A 13,004-nucleotide genomic window follows, 5' to 3' on the forward strand; every position below is an offset into this window, starting at 1 on the left:
AATTGAATATGACTTGCAAATCATAATCTATCATGTACAACTTCTCCCTCCTTTCAAGTGACAGGTCTAGTCTGTCAGGTGGTTTTCTTAGTCTGAAGATCGGCGTGGACTGTTTTAAGGCTCTCCTCACACCAGGGGTGTCCGCAGGGAAGTTATGGCGCAGGCTGCGCCATCGAGATTGGGGGGGGGGGGATTTTTTACCTTCAAATAATATAAAATTCATTCAACATTTATATATTTTTCCAAAATATATGTAAAGATTTTACACCTTAAATGCACCATATTTAATCCTATTAGATAAGAAAAATAAGTGTTTAAGGGTATTATCGAAGGGAGGGGGGTGGGAGAAATATCCAACTCCAAAATATTAGGCCTTATTTATTCTGGGTTCTGGGAGGGGGATTCTGAATTAAACGTTGAGGGAAGAGTATCCAACTCTAGGTCTTAGATTGTGGCGGGTATTTTACTTAGAGGGGGATTGAGCATTAAATTGTGGGGTATCCAATTCTTGTGTATTACTATTGTCTTAGACTGTTGCTAAATTCTTGCGTGGAGACTGAGAATTAATGTTTTGGAGGAGGCAATATCCACTCTTCAATATCAACAGTAAGTCTAAAATTGGCTTGGAAATGGTGGTGGTAGAATTGAGTATTAAATTTCAAGGGGGGGGGGTATAGGAATCTTTTGATAAAGTGTTAAATCTTAGGTTGTCAAGGGAATTTTTTTTGTAGTGGAGAGAGTGAGTTCGAACATTAAATTTTGGAGACTGTATTTAGCAACGTTTCGCCCCCGAACGTGCCGAAAGATAAACTGGAAAAGACTAATTATCTCGGGATCATAAGAAAGTATTTACACCCCATTAAATTAATATTCTTGAAAGCCTGCAAAGAAATGGATATAAAAATTGTCTTGCTCGCTTCGCTCGAAATCATGTGTTGCAAGAGCGCGTGTTTGTTTGGCGCTTTACTGAGATGGATGTGAAGTTTTATACTATAGGTGCATTACAAGACATAAGATATTCTCGATATTCATTAATAACATCACTTAATGCTTAGGGTTGGTATACTATTTAATTTAAAGCAGGTGCATCATTTGGAACAAAAATATATCGAATCCGCATTTCTAACTTCTTGTCACAGGAAAATTTTACTTTAACAAGTTAAATTTGTACTGAAGATAAAATCCACGTAATTATTGTTATAGGTTACTAATATAAATATATTTACCCCAAGAAAACGGGGTGGGGTGAGTTCTTTGAAAGAGGAACCGTATTATATTATCTCCCTGAGCTTTACTTTGTGGGGCTTACTATATGGTTTGAGTTCGCGAATAATATAATTTGGGGGGACGCATGACAGATTTTTTTGGGGGGGGGGGATTGCGCCATTGGCCTTGGGAGGATGGGCACCCCTGCCTAACACGCTCTCTCATAGGGAACCATCGGAGATCCAAAATCTATTTTCTGCATTGTCAGTACCCAACAGCTCTTCGTAATTCCAAATCCATCTTCTTCAATTACTGTACAGATATTCTGTATTTTATTTATTTAAATTAGATTTAACTGCTGAGAAACAGGAGTAATATACAAGATAAAGACATAAGGTACATTTAAAATTACACGACACACGCATTGAAAATAACTATGTACTGAAAATACACTTAAATGCACATTTATTTTGTGCATTGATTACCATCCTTCCTACAGACACTGTGTTATGCCAAGAGAATATGTAAATATATTGTTTGTACAATTGGTAGTAGAAATAATATTGAACTCTTATTGTAACCCCACATATCTATATAATAGGCGTGGATGATTGTTAGTGTCCATTCATCAATTTCATCATATCATCACTCATCCCCATCTTCGCAAATTAGCCAAAAGTGGCACAAGAAGCGAAGTAAAATAAAGCAAATCAATCAAAACAAGTTTATTTCTGGGAAAGTTGACAAATTGAACTTCAAAAGTATAACTTGCACAAGAGTTCACAGAAATGTCTAAATATGTAATTTAGCGAATCAGTGTTAATGAAAATTGATTTCCTTTCATAGGTTATCTGTATCGATTAATTCAGCAAAGTAGATGCATGGTCGATTTAAAAGAAGGCTGCTGCTATAAATTGAGAGCTCGTAATCTGATATTGTTCGCTATAAATTACAGAACAGATGAGCTACGTAAATATTTATTTTGCCTCAACTGGGACAAACTTTCATTGAAATGAACATATCTCAAAATAATAGGAGCTGCTGCTTCATAGTTTGTTTCCATGTCAATGTATAAAGATTCTGCATGTGAACTATATAATTCTAATAACCTTCATGTGAACCACTTCTCACTCGGCAGATGTCCACACAGTAATCAAACTCTTCCCTAGTATTCCCAGAATAGCCCCGTCTAGTTCGCTGCATTTTATTACTCTCTCTGTACTCACTTGTCTAGTTGGTTACGCTGTGCAACACCGACTCGTCTACTTAGTTGATTTGAAGTCAACTGGTGTATTTAGTGTCTGCGCCGTTTGCACTCAAATGCACGATTAGGCGATTGGGGAGCAGTTGCTGTTAATATTATAGCCCTGGAATCAAGGAGTCCCTGATTTGATTCACAGTGGAGGCACATTTCTGTTATTCATATCCCACTTTATGTCGAGTTTCTGTTATCTTAACTGTGCACAAATGGAATTTAAACTATGCCAAATATTTGACTTTGCTGTGTATGCTGTTATAATCAATTTCTCAGTGTTGGCTTTGTTGCTGCAAGTTTTCTAAGCACTGCACTTTACAATGATTTGTAAACAGGACAAGACTGGGCTTTGGTTGAAATCAGAAAGCAGGTTTACGGCTTTTTCTTGAGAACTGTTCAGTTGATAGGAATGGTACCATTTCTCAAGGGTATCTCATGTTATCTTATCCTGTATGACAATGACCTGCGGTGTTGTGTTTGCGGGGCACAGAGGAGTTGGTAATCTTCGTTCGGTACACTCTAACAACAGTGTTTATGCATCGCTCCTTCGCCGTGTCAATAACCAGTTTCCAGCCTTATCCCCTTTGTGAATGGGAAATTAACCGAATGCAGGTTTTTCCTGTACGTGGCGACGAAGTGAGGATTGTTCCTTGTAACTCTTCAATGTCAAGGTTTTCAGTTGCGCCTCGGCGAACGCGAGAAAGTTGTTTTGTGGAGTCAACATCCAAGAAAAGTCATCCCAGGGTCTACCACTCTCACATGTGGCAGTTCTGGGAACAAGGAGCACTTGAGCCTTTGTATCAATTATCATGTTTCTATGTATATATTTATCTCGAAGATGTGTCTCCAAAAACTGACAGAACTTACTTGTATATCAATCTAGGTGGAGCTGTGGGTATTGTACAGGGTGATCAAAAAGAAACCCAACCTTATGGGGAAATGTAGTTGATCATTATGTATTTTCATACCAGTTGCTCCCCGGAGACAATGACAAACGTAAAGCTTACTGTCAGTGGTTTATGACATCTGTAACGCCAGAAGGGGGAGAACTGGGCGATTGGTATTGGTCTGACGAAGCGTGGTTTCACCTTGATGGGTACGTAAATGCCTAAAATTCTCGAATTTGTTCCACGGAAAACCCTCATCAGCTGAATGAGACGCCTCTCTACTCACAGAAACTTGGTGTCTGTTATTCAATATCACGCAGTGACATCTTCAGAACATTCTTTTACGGCACAGTGAACAGTGACCGATACATTCAGATGGTGCGAGAGTTTATTGGCACTGTACAGGTTCACAGGTTACAGCATACGTGGTTTCAACAGGATAGTGCTACAGCCCTTACCGCCAACAACATAATGGCGTATTTGGTACACTGTTTTCATGGACAAGTAATTTCTCAGGGGTTGTTTCCAGCTCGGTCTCCAGATTTATCACCTCCCGACTTTTTCTTGTGAGGTTACCTCAAGGTAACTTACACATACTTTTAAAAATCAGTAACTGTCTCTGAATAACTATTTAAAACGAGTTACTCAGTTACTTTTTGTACCAACTAAGTGTAACTCAGTTACTTTTATAAAGTAACTTTCAAAACACTGAATATACAGCAATGTATCAATACACAAAAGTAGACAAAATTTTGGTAATATCTTATTTTCCAACCATGGACGTTTCCGTATGTATCCGATCACTTTACGATTCTGGTTCATAAACATGTATATATGATTTTGCAGTCTACGCCACGTTATTAGGGGAACATGGGCGGCGTCCTGAGAGTTCCCACAGTCCTGCTGGAGGGATTCCCTGCCTGAGCAGGAACTAAAGAGTGGTCTTCTCAGGGAACTGGAGTGGAACGGGATGCAGAGAACCAAGGAGGACTTCTCGGAAAATGAAGCCATCCCACCCAGGAGTCTGGAGCAAGGGGGAAGGGAGTGTTTTTGCTCATTCCGGTTCGTGACAAGGAAGAAACTCCGCCCAGTGCTTTATTAGCTGATTTCTTTGTGCTGCGACCCTGAACGGTGGATCTTTGTTAGGTCGGTAGCTTAGTCATCCGGATCTATCCGAAAACGGGGCCTCTTCGATTCAGCCATTGTTTGCGCCACCAGATTTGTCTTACTACTTTTTCCATTCTAGTAATGTGTGATAAACTGGAGAAGAATTGAGCGGCACGAATTTGGGAGCAAGACAAGTAAGGTTCTATCGTCCTGCGCTGCTCTTATCCGTAAATCACAGTTCGTTTTATCAGCTTAATCAGAGCTTTGTTTTATCGCCTCTGGAATGCATTCATTACATGCAACAGTCAGGTGAAAAAGTTTAATCGAAAGGTCCGGCGGCCCGAGGCGCTGAAATTGCCCGTTCTTGCTTTGGTGAAGCCAGATACTGTGCTGAAAACTATGAATGTTTTTTTTATTTTTTTAAATAGTAAAAACCAAATAAATTGGCAATTTTTATTTACTACATGACCGATCTAGAGGATCTGGAACTTGTATCTGAAAGATTGTACCACCGTAAAGTGCAGTTGCAAACATTAACGATGTAAATTTCGGGAGATTTTTAACATAACGTACAGTGAGATTCACAAGTATCGCTCAGCAAATTGTCCACAGCTATTTTCATTGATTTTTCTCTTGTATCCTAGGTGCTTTTAAGAAATTTATTTTTATATATGCTGATACAGAGGTTGTCAGCAGCTTGTTTCGTGTTATGTTTTAAATTATTTAAGCTCTCATTTTATATAAAAAAGTGAGTGAATATGATGATGGACAATTTGCTCGGTATTACTTATGGAACCCGCTGTACCCAACCCCTTTCCGAGTATTTCATCGAATTATGATTCGCTCTTCATCGCAAGTCGGGTGTGCTGTCTGGCGTCCGATTTCACCAATAATGCACCGTAATTTTACGGGCGGTCTCTGTGGCGGAGTGATGAACGCTATGACAGCGGTCTATAACCTTTCGTTCCCCATATATCTCCCTTAGTATATTTTGTTTTTGTGCAACCCCAGGGTTTAACTAAATATTTGATTTCCTAAAGTTGCTTATCATGGGCCGTTTCTTGCAATTATAAAATTTATTACAATATAAAATATTAGAAATAGTAAAAACGTGACGTAAAATAACTAAAATGGGATAGAAATGGAATGGACATATTTTCCCTATGCATTAAAACTCATTCGGTACCATAATTATGCATTAAGTTATTTGCAGAATTACAGAACTACAGCAATTTGCTGATTAATATAGTTTCTTTCATTCATCTAAAAATATATGGACACTCGAATGCGGATATTTGTCACCAGTGGCGAGCCCAGGAATTTGTAGCTGGTGCATTTTCTTTTATTTCATTCCTATATTTTGCTATATTTTCCAACATTTCTCAAACTATCCATTTTCAATAGGTTTCATTTTGAAGAGTCTCGTAGAGTGAAATATGTAATTAATGCTAGGTGCATTGTCCATTGTCATGTTCAACGAACCATTTGATATCCCATTCATGCACCAGCAGCAGTAGAGTGAGATGCATAAGTATTACCAAGCAAATTGTCCATTACCATGTTAATTCACTTTGTTTTACGCAATGAGAGCGCCAATGAAAGAAAACGCCAAACCACGGGCTGATAAGTTGTGTACCGGCATACGTAAAAAAAATATTCGTTATGTAAACAGTAGGATGCAAGAGAAAATTTGAGGAAAATAGTCATTGGCAACTTGGCAAACATTCCACGTACAATTGGATGTAAGGGGCTTATGAATGAAAATAAGTAATGGACAATTTGTGTGGTAATGTTTATGCAACCAACTGTGTAAATGCTGAAGATAATTTCAGTTCACATAGCATAAGTTAGACACTAAACCAGCAACATTCAAAAAATATTCATCTGGTAACATTTACTATAACATTACCAAAGATTTTCGACTCTAACGAGCCTTTCAGTTGATGATAACAGTCAAAACACGAAACATATTTCTGCGTTTCGGTTCGAATACTTCTCCCCCTTCCTTCAACCGACAAATGCTTGAGAATTAATATGGAAACTGCCCAGAGCAACTTCCCTTGAACCTGTACTTTGGTCCCTACCTAATGTATCTCGTCGAAAGATCTCTTCCTTATCTTGTAGATTTCCTGCGTTTTGTGTCCCGTTCTAATCAAGGGTTTCACGATGCCTGTGGTAACTAATTGGAGAACACCAGTCTTCGAATTTCGAAGCTTGGTTTAAAATTGTTTTTACCTTCCTCAGTATTATTAGTTCATCTCACAACCCTAACACGGGTGTATTGGTTCGCTTTGGTTAAAGTTTGGAAGTGAATCAATATACTCAGTCACAGTTGGCTTTTGCCCTTGCACCGTTTTAATCAGTATTTCAAAGCTGTTGAAACACAGTCACCAAGCAGTTGTGCCAGTTTTCGTTGAGTATAATTGTCTGAATTGTCGTAAGTATAATTATTTTCATGCTTAATAATATTGTAAAAGTGTTGAGGTGTAAAGTATAGTAGTAATAAAGGAGCTTCACATACTCAGGAGCGATGTAGCTGAATATTCGTTTTGGTGTTAATATGAAACTTGAAGTTGCAGTGCGGGGAAAATTGCGTTGTTATGACGTAACATTTCTAAAATGTATATTCCTTTTTGACAGACAAGTCAGGTAATGGTAAAAATAGAGGCAAGGTTGCATTTCAGGAATTTCGACGTTTCTTTTAAGTCCGTAACAACAACAGCAATTTTGTCCTCATCTTACCACATTAACACAATGTGTTATGACAATTGCATTTAATTTTTCTAGTGCATCATTCGTGTTTTTAAGGACAGATGTTGTCAGCAGCTTGTCTGGAGTTTTGTTTCAGTTCTTGAAGCTCTCATTACGTAAAACAAAGACAATAAACATGGCGATGAGCAATTTGCTTGGTAATATTTATGCATCCCCTCTACATACATCCCTCATATGCTTCTGCACATGGATTTGGGAATCTGCGCTAATAATCAGGCTGAACACACGTGGGGGGAAGTGTATGTCAATCTTGCACACAGATATCCATTCACCTTGACATTTTTAGGAAGTTCATGAGTAAGTCTAATATTGTCAGTCCACATCATTTTATGTTGTTTATACTGTTTCTAGACTCGAGAGGAGACAAAGAGATAGGCTTACCATATTTTTTTGGGTCCAACCCAGGACATATTCGCGATCAGCTCGTATCTTCTGAATTTCAGGTTTCTTTTTACAAAAGTAAATAAAAAAATAAATTGAAATTACTTAAAAGCCTTAACAGTTTATTGGAACATTAAACTATTTTCAAATGTTTAATTGAATAATACATTTTCTGACACTTCATCGAAATGAATTCCCTCCTATATGCTGAAATATCTTACAAGTGGAACAAGTTTTACTTCACTTCTGTTTGAACTATCCATCGATACTGTAACATAATTAATGTTTTCTAAAGAAAACATTATCGAAAATAAATGGCGAAATAACATGAACTATTATTGCCTCGGTTATGGTTCTAGCAGATGAAAATTTTGGGTCATATAACTTTTTAACCAGTTTAGAAGTGCAGTCTGATGTGTTGAAACTGAGTTCGTGTCTAGCAGTGTGGTATGAAAATGTAGCTTCTTTAGCAGCACACTCCAGACCACTGTTACTCCCATCTCTGGCTTTAAAAAAATCTCTTATGTTTGCTGAAGCAGTAGCATTAATAGCACTCCTATGTTTAACTATTTTCACGTGGTCTTCAAAATCACTTCTTCCTTTATGTGCAAGAGAAAATACTCCATTACAGAGTGTACATTGCACACGTTCAGTGTCACTGTCGTTACACAGTTTCAAGAATTTGTATTGCTGCTGCAGGTTAACGTTAATTACACACTTTCTTTTGCCCATTGCCAAATGCAAAGCCCTTGTAAATAGTTATCATTATCAAAAACCTGTAGACGAGTTACTTCACACGCTTGCAAGACCACCAAGACGCTCACGGAAGTATGGAAACGGAAGCGCTCGGAAGTCGATATCTCCAAGAAAGCAAATGTATAATCGATCCTTATAATCTATCGATCCTTGCCGGTCATAAATTCTGGTCGTGAATATTCTATACCAGTAGCTATTTTCATGTTCAGATTCTCAAAACCCCGGACATTTTGCAAATCCCGGACAGCACTAAAAAACCAGGACTGTCCTTGCTAATCCCGGACGTATGGTAAGCCTACAAAGAGAATTGTCCTTCGAAACAGATATGAGAACGAGACAAGCATTTACAACAGCGAGAACAAGATCCCCTTACACACGATATCACTTCCCCCCATAGTTCATTGTTTCACATCACGCAAAGAAATGAGCTATGTTGTCCCTATAAATCCAACATAGTGATAATTCGGTACACAAATCTTCCATTCTTTGTTAGTTTTCTTTGCTCTCTTCTGGAATCGTAAAGATATGAGCAAAACGATTCGGAATAATAAAAAGAAACAAAAAAGGAGCCGATTGATTCATAGCATCGAGTGCACTTGTCTATGACGAATGCCTCGTTAAAGGGCCAGTCATGTTTTCCTTTCTGTCATTTCGAAATGATGGATAACCTAACTTATACAATGCCTTCGTCATTTTCCTATTGGAGCACAGTAATCCAGTCTTCTTTTAAGTGTAAAATCCCTCCACTGGGATATCGTTGTAGACCGAAGCTAGTGGAAGAAGCACTCATTTCCTTCTGTTCCTCCTGTTATTATGTATGATTTATTGGCACTTTTCATCTGTACACCTGATCTGGAAATCACAAGAACAGGGCATAAGGGCCTACCACGCAGAAGCATAACCAGTCCTCTGATTATCGAAGTGAGCGCCCTCTCGTTCCGTTTCCTTTTAATGACGCAGAGGAACGATGGGGTTTTAGCGTGTGTTACTTGCAAAACTTGACGAAGAACCTGTTTTGACTGCAGATTTTAAGTCTCTTGACCCTTGGGTCAGCAGGTGGTTTTGTTTCGAGCTCGGTAGGGTTCGCATGACGTGTTACGACGAGAACCTTTTGTTTCAGGCGATAAGTTCAGAGTGCACAAACACAACAGTTCTACTAACACGAAGTTTCCTTTCTGCTGTGTGACGCACTAAAGAACACACAGAGAGAGAAACCGAACTTGTAGCCCCGGAACTGAACACGGCTTCAGAATTTCCATAGATTTCTTTCCCAGGTGGACTCTGCTTCAGGGCTATTTACTTCACTCTTTCCTTTCTCCCTCCGCTTCTCTATCTCTTTTCTTTAGTTCGCTCTTATTTCCTCTAATATTTTTCCTCCTTCGTTCTCAGTGCGTCTGTCCGCTTCTCAATCGTCCTCTATCTGTTTCTCTCTCGTTATTCTTATTTCTCTTTCTTTGTCCTTCTGTGTGTGAAAAGTAAAAAAAAAAAAAAAACCTCACGTAGGTTGTTCGAGTTGGCAGGAGAATTGACTAAATTATTTCACAGTGGGCTAGAGCCACGCTCTCGTGGCGAAGCCCCTGGACGTAGTGATTATTCAGACAGCAGCGACATGCAACACGGAGGTTTCTCACTGAAGCGACACGATGCACACCATTGTGAAAATTGCTCAGTCCGACCGACACATGCAGCTTGTCGTGTTGCTTCGGTTCGAAAGGGTACATTGAGCGAAAAGTTGCAGTTTACACGGTGTTATTTGAAGGGGGATGAGGGAGAATTTTTCCTCTTCGGATTCTGCGTCCCCCCCTTTTTTTTTTGCTAATTTTTGGACAGGGGTCAGTACCCCTTCCCTTTGGACCATTATGTTACTTTCTTTCTACAATTTTATAATGGAAAATTTTAAATTTCTTAAAATTTCTCATTCTTGCATTGTAGTAACAGTAAAAGTAACATAACTTTTTTAATGTAACGGTAAGGTACTGAGTTACTTTTCAAAATGAGTAACTGTAATGGAGTTACTTTCGGGCAAAATATCCACAACGGAGTTATTTTTAGATAAATTAGCTGTGACGGAGTTACTCTTGGACTTACTTTTTTTTAGAAAAGGAACCTACCAAAAACTCCTTACAGGGTAATGTTTCCAGCACATTACAGCAGGTGGATGGAGCATCCAGTATATTGCTATTGGAGGTCGGATTTGACGTCGAAGTAGCACAGGATTTTTTTAACACCCTGCTGTTGAAATGAGTGCGGAAGCTCGCGGACGAGACTGGAAAGAAAAGGTCTCGCACCAGGGAGTTTTCGATTTCAAGCTGCAGGGTGGTTCGACTTTTATTTCGTAACCTGCGTGAGAATCCATGCTGTGCGTCTTTCGTCAGGTTCCCTCAGCGCACGTGATCACCGCAGATGGCCTTTCTTGTCCCGTTGAGGAGGAACATTAGCACCGCAGGGACTGCTTCGTGCGATTGATTTCGTACAATGTCTCGTGGAAAAGTACGAAATTACAGCAGGGTTGCCAACAGTGCTGTTGATTTTGCAGGTCTCTTTTTTTCACTTTGTGCAGTAACAGTTACTTTTTTGGGTAACAGCAAATTTAGCGAGTTACTTTTTGACACGGGCGCCAACTTTTGAAAAACATTGGATGGACTCAAACACTTGAGTTTTAAGTTTTTTTAATGTGCTATTTACTGATTTCAATAAGCAATCCAAAATAAATACTTTAACAAATATAATAAGTTAATAATAATATATTATATTAACAACAATACCACGGTAAATTATTGGGTACGCTCCAGCCCAGACCCAGCGGCCCATAAACGTTGGCACCACTGTCTTTTTAAATTAGTACCTGTACCACAGTCACTTCTTTTAGCTATATCTATCAACGAAATTTTATTATGTTCTCGAATTCAGAAGAAACTCTGAATATAGTTTAAAGGTATTATTTAAATCTGAGCAATTTTATACTTATATCTAAATAAAATTAATAACATATCGAAGTATATATCAGTCGACAGCAGGAGCCATCAAAACAACAAGTAAATAACAATCAGGTTTCTCACTGACCTGGAAATTGAAAAATCTGAAAACGTCATGGAAAGTCACGGAATTCTGAAAGTACATCGAAAACACTTAGATTCCCAACTCGGGAAAATCAATTGTTTTTGTACTTAACCAGGAATTGGGAATAAGAATAAATTCCACCTTTTCAACTTGGACCATCTTCTTACAGAGAGATATTCTGTATAAAAATGTTTTTATAGTTTATTTTTTGATAATTGAAGGGCTCGGGTGTAAAACATGGTAAGTGACATTCAAGTAATTTTTGAGTTACAAAATAAAATGTGCCATCCTTCAATTTTAGAGTGAAATTGCCATGTCATACAATTTGCATTGGACTCGGTGAAGCCTTCTGAAATTGGTAAACACAACACGATTACAATTTATCTACAGTTATAGCGTCTAATAACCTTTTTTACTTAATGAACTCAGAAATGATCAAAATGTCACTTACCATGTTTTACACCCGAGCCCTTCAATTTATACTGTAGAATGTTGAATAAAGTTTAACACTTGAAACTTGGCTATTAGAATGTTAAAGTATCACATAGTTTGGAAACTTATTTTTGAATTGTCTGGAAAACTTGCGTTTGTTTTGAGTGAATTCTAATAATGTAAATATGAACTCCCACGTCATCAAGTATCATAATACTTTATAATTATTGTTATTATACTTGTTGCATGTGCATATAAATGCTCTATTAAGATGTATTCTCATTCAAGAAAATTAAATTTTATGGTAAAAGTTAAGAATGAAAAGAGGACAGTGTTGTCTCGGATATGGGAAAGAAAGAAGATGAATGGTGTTTCTAATTCAGTTCATATTAATTTTTATTTTCTTTCCATTTTAGGATGATTTGCAGATGGTGCTAAGGGCGGGAGTGTGTACACTATGTTCCTAAGAGCATGAGGTAAGTGAGAAAAGTTTGCTTCTGATTTTGTTTTTATTAGTATGTTTACATGTCTTTACTTCGACACTGGAGATGTATGTACAGTCACCGGCAGTAAAAACGGGACACCTAATGTAGATCTTGAAATACTCGCTTTCCTGCATGGCGTTATGTGTGTTGCCTAACTCTACGGCGTAAGCTGAACTTACCATTGAAGGTTTGCTATTCGCCGTAGAGTTAGGCAGGATAAATTAAGAGTATAGGAAAATAAGAAAGGAAGGTTGTTCCATTCTATTACTACTAATCTGTTGCGTATGAACTCAAGTAAACTCCGTACCAGCTAACTGTAGACCAGGCGAACGAGAACAAGTCTCTGCGCAAGTAGTGACGCGAGACGGCTGCACCAGTGAACAGTGAGAGAAACGGGATTGTGTAATGGGCGACGGGAGTTACCCGATTTCCTCCTTCGCTCTGTAAGTGTTGCAAACTTTTGAAAAAGATAATACCTAAGACACATGGCAAACGGACCGTATTTTTGCTTCCAAGTCCGTACGATTGGTTTAAGAATTTCTTACGTAAATAGCGATATAACTTCAAGAGCAAATTTTGACAAGTCGTGCATTTAGCGTACGGACTAAGGTCTGGACCTTACGTCCGTACATGCCATGAAATTTCCGTACATGTACGGTCAGG

At 38.4% G+C, this 13,004-nt stretch overlaps 1 protein-coding gene across 1 annotated transcript in view; it reads left to right on the plus strand.

Annotated features, from left to right (window-relative positions):
- LOC145985769 (NEDD4-binding protein 3-A-like) overlaps positions 1 to 13,004 on the plus strand; it is a 187,554-nt gene that overhangs the window by 19,501 nt on the left and 155,049 nt on the right. The window contains exon 2 of the mRNA XM_083119850.1: positions 12,273 to 12,332. The gene's annotated coding sequence lies outside the window, so the exon portion shown is untranslated. The remainder of the gene's footprint in view (positions 1 to 12,272; positions 12,333 to 13,004) is intronic.

This window comes from Lepisma saccharinum, chromosome 1 (assembly GCF_977018435.1).
Source record: "Lepisma saccharinum chromosome 1, izLepSacc3.1, whole genome shotgun sequence".
Classification (NCBI taxonomy): domain Eukaryota; kingdom Metazoa; phylum Arthropoda; class Insecta; order Zygentoma; family Lepismatidae; genus Lepisma; species Lepisma saccharinum.